Source organism: Phoenix dactylifera, chromosome 5, assembly GCF_051530095.1.
Source record: "Phoenix dactylifera cultivar Ajwa chromosome 5, Ajwa_hap1_PhDact_Kaust_v1.1, whole genome shotgun sequence".
NCBI classification, from domain to species: domain Eukaryota; kingdom Viridiplantae; phylum Streptophyta; class Magnoliopsida; order Arecales; family Arecaceae; genus Phoenix; species Phoenix dactylifera.
The window spans coordinates 4,435,062-4,438,825 of record NC_143194.1 but is presented as its reverse complement, the minus strand read 5'-3'; the positions used below and the strand labels follow the sequence as shown (position 1 = coordinate 4,438,825).

Here is a 3,764-nt window from a genome sequence, read left to right as displayed (position 1 = left end):
GTTGTAACCGATGATACTGATTGTTTGGAGATTTGATGTCATTGATTTTGCTGAACATGTGTTGTCGTTTGATTGGCGGGTTGAGTTATCGGGGGAAATTTTAGGGATCGCGAATCCGAGCAACATTAATCTCTATTTCTCCTCCACCGGTGCAATGTACAAAATCAAGATTACTCTTTTCATTAAATGAAAACTTTATGATCTACCTGCAATTTGTTTGCAATGTCATGCCTCTTTTTCTTCCTTTCTCCCAACGAGAAAAACTTGCACGATGACCTTGATTTCATGGCATACTAAGACGAGAGCTAGTGCAACAACACTGAGTTCGTCTAGTTAGATTCTTCTCACCGTCTCCAACTTCCCTCTGCACTCAATTGGTTTAAGTGGTCCACCTTCCGTTGCTCTAGCATTATAAAAGCTGAACGCATCGATTACCTCCATTGCGAAACCAATTCCACCGAGAAGACAACTATTCTTTTCCCATGTAGTAGAAATACATGATGGGAATTCAAGTTCATGATTCACATTTCCCATCATATTTTATGACATTAAATTGCTCGAGAACAAAACCTTGAGTGTTTTGGGAACCTAATGCCAACACATCCCGTAATCACCAAACAAAAAATTTGCAATGACAAACCAATATATATATAAATATATCAATCAAAAGGTTAGGATGAGGAAACTATAATTACTTGTCTAAATGTTGATTTTTCTTTATCTTTGAAATGTGGAGAATGGTATGAATAATTGACTTGGATAGCCATCAAGAACTTAGAAATAGAGCTCAAAACTAACGAGATTTTGTTGAGGATAATAAAACCATCTATACATCTTAATCATCCAGTTTCATTAAAAAAAATCATGAACAAAATAACACCTGCAAGCCTATGCAAAACCGATCCCATATTTGTGGAAGAACTCGAATTGATTCACAATTCGAGTGTAAACCATTTCAACCATTTCATGCTTCCTAGGATAAGAGTAACAAACTCGCAGCCCACATAATTTAGAAGTGATAATCTTATGCCAAGATTGAGCCTAAATGATAGTAGAGTACTCCACAAAAAAGATGGAAGCTAAACAATCATACTACTTAATTGTACATAGAAAAACAAAAGCTCTCTAACAAAATTATCTCACAACAAAAGCTAACACAAATTTTACAGCAAGAAGAGACTCCCCCCATCAAGTCACAATTAACCACTAATGTAAATTCTACACCCCCCTTCTCCCAGAATCCGACTTGGTCAAACTCTTGAGCCGGCCTAGAAACCTCACCCTCCGCTCCCATCCGGCCCTCCCCTTCCTCCCCACCTTCTCCGGCGACCCCTCCCAGCTCTCCGTAGGCGACCCTTCCTCCCTCTCCTCCCATCCCTCCTCCTCCTCTCCCCCTCCATTCCCACCACCACCCCCGTGACGCACCCTCGCCTGCAGCTCCGCTACCAGCTCCCTCACGGCCTTCTCCGGGTCCTCCCGGTTCCTCAGCAGCACCTCCCCCACCTCCGCCGGCGTCATCTCCGCCCCTGCCCGGACGCAGCTCTCCGCCACCCCCAGCAGCTCGTGCTCCGCCACCCCGACGAACCTCTCCACCAGCTCCCTCACCGCGTGGCCCCCGCAGGCTCCCAGCCTCAGGTGCACGTCCATCCTCCCCGCCCGCAGCAGCGCCGGGTCCACCCCGTCCGCATAATTCGTCGTGAACACTATTATCCTCTCCTCCCCGCAGCACGACCACAGCCCGTCCGTAAAATTCAGCAGCCCCGACAGCGTCACCCTCCCGTCGCTGTCATCGCCGCAGCCATCATTGATGCTGTCGGAATCTTCGTAGGATTGGAGCCGCTGCCTTTTCTTTCTGCTTCTGGCATCGGAGGTTGCGGTGGTGGACTTGGTTGACCGGCGGCGGTCGCCGGTCAGTTCGAGCGAGCAGTCGATGTCTTCGATGACGATGAGAGAGCGGTTGTTGGTCTGGATGAGGAGGGAGCGGAGGTCGGAGTTGTGGGAGACGCGTGTGAGCTCGAGGTCGTATACGTCGTAACGGAGGTGGTTGGCCATGGCGGCGATGAGGGAGGACTTGCCGGATCCGGGTGGACCATGGAGGAGGTAGCCGCGCTTCCAGGGGCGGCCGGTGCGGCGGTAGAAGTCCCTACCGGCGGCGAAGGCGGAGAGGTCGGCGAGGAGGCGGGACTTGAGGGCGGGGTCGAGGGCGAGGGTGGCGAAGGTGGCGGGGTGACGGAAGGGGACGGAGGACCAGGACGGGGGGCCGCCGCGGGGGGAGTTGGTGTGGAGGCGGCGGGGGCGGGAGGAGCGCTCGAGGGCGTCGGCAGCCGCGGAGAGGTGGGCGAGGTAGGGGCGGAGGAGGGCGGAGGCGGGGGCGCGCTTCGGGAGGCGGAGGGCGAAGGAGCGCCGCTCCTCGAGGGAGTCCTGGAGGGTGTCGGAGTGGTGCGTCCAGACGAGGCGGTGGCCCGCGAAGGAGTCCTCGAGGGAGTGGTTCGGGGATAGGGAGAGCACCGGGTTGGCGGCTGCGGCGGAGGGGTCGCCGCCGGCGCCGCGTGGGAGGGAGAGGGTGAGGCGTGGCAATGGAGCCGAAGACGGGGTGGGGGAGTGGAGGAGGGATTGGTGGAGGTAGAGGTGGACCTGGCGGTAGAGGTCGTTGGGCTCGACGGCGGAGGAGCCAAGGAATTCCGGGACGTCGAAGTAGGAGTATGGAGTGAGGGAGTCCTGGAGGGACTGCCAGAGAGAATGGAGCAGCGAGAGGAGTTGGGAGGGGAGAACATTTTGGAGGACCGTAAGGAGGCCTAGGAGTGACCACATTTGCGAGAGAAGCTCCATTTTGTTTGTTATCTTCTTCTTATTCTACTACTACGACGACGATCGCTACTACTTACGAGAGGGGGGGCTTTGTCTTGTTGTGGGAAGTGGTACTTTGTTTGGATGTGGAGATGGGCTGGAGAGTGTGGGTAAGGAGTTATAAAAGGGACGGGGGATTGGGTTTTCTAGGGAGGAAGGGTAGAGCCGTAGAGGAGGAGAAAACAGAAGAAAGGGGAATAAAGTTAAAGGTGCCAAGGGGAGCAGAGCAACAGGCGAGGAGGGTCAGCTTTGCTTTGCGTTTTCCTTTATTTTTCTCTTTGTCAATGTTGCTGCCTCGGGAAGAGGGGAAGGTGATGGTGGTGGTGATTGTTATGGAGGTGGCGGGAGAGGGATGCCTCGGTAGTGGGGTATGTTTTGGCTTTTGTTACGTGTGTCAAGTCTATGTGTTTTTGTTTTTGTTTTTTTTTTTCTTTTTTTTCCACAGCGTATTCCATCATGCAGGAATACGTAGTTATGGGACGGAGAAGCCTTCTAAAACAAGCATATTTTCTGTAAATTTAATGGGATTGCAGATTGAGTGGCGCTTATGTAGCCAATTATTTTGATAGTATCCTGTAGGCTGGTGATGGGTAGTTGCCTCTGTCATTTCGAAGTATTCTGTTTTTTGATTTTATTAGATGTATCCGTACTTGTCAAGTATGATCCACCTGTCTTAACAAAAAAAAAAAAACGAAACGCAGTTATAAACCACAATCTAAGATTGCTGGCCTGACAACCATGCGGATCTGAACAAGGTTTTCATGTTAATAGTACTGAAATTATAATGATATGTGATGTTATCCATGGACATATCTAGATGCATTCTTAGTGTTTTTCTTTCCTATTAATTTCAACATTAATCTTTTTGTTTTTATGATAAAATTTGTTCCGATCTCGTGGTATATCCTTTGTAAAAG

General features: G+C 50.5%; 1 pseudogene; it reads right to left on the bottom strand.

Annotated features, from left to right (window-relative positions):
• Positions 1–817: 817 nt before the first annotated feature.
• LOC103708667 (AAA-ATPase At4g25835 pseudogene) lies at positions 818–3,408 on the bottom strand (annotated as a pseudogene).
• Between the last annotated feature and the right edge of the window lie 356 nt (positions 3,409–3,764).